Source organism: Syngnathus floridae, chromosome 18, assembly GCF_059516105.1.
Source record: "Syngnathus floridae isolate MCC-2025c chromosome 18, RoL_Sflo_1.0, whole genome shotgun sequence".
In the NCBI taxonomy this organism is placed as follows: Eukaryota; Metazoa; Chordata; class Actinopteri; order Syngnathiformes; family Syngnathidae; genus Syngnathus; species Syngnathus floridae.
In genome coordinates this window covers 169,694-170,000 of record NC_142430.1, presented here as the reverse complement: position 1 = coordinate 170,000, position 307 = coordinate 169,694, and positions in this window count along the sequence as shown.

Below are 307 nucleotides of genomic sequence, written 5' to 3'. Positions count from 1 at the left end.
GAGAGAGAGAGAGAGAGAGAGAGAGAGAAAAGAGAGAGAGAGAGAGAGAGAGAGAGAGAGAGAGAGAGAGAGAGAGAGAGAGAGAGAGAGAGAGAGAGAGGTTAGGGTTAGGATTAGGGTCAGGGTTAGGGTTAGAGAGCAAGAGAGAGAGAGAGAGCGAGAGAGGGTTAGGGTTAGGGTTAGGGTTAGGGTTAGGGTTAGGATTATGGTGGGAGCCCCCCCTCCCAGAGGAGGGAAAGGCAAAAGCACGGTCCATCCATCCGGGATTCCAATCAGCCCCCAGCTCACGGTTCTGGCGGGCAACGCG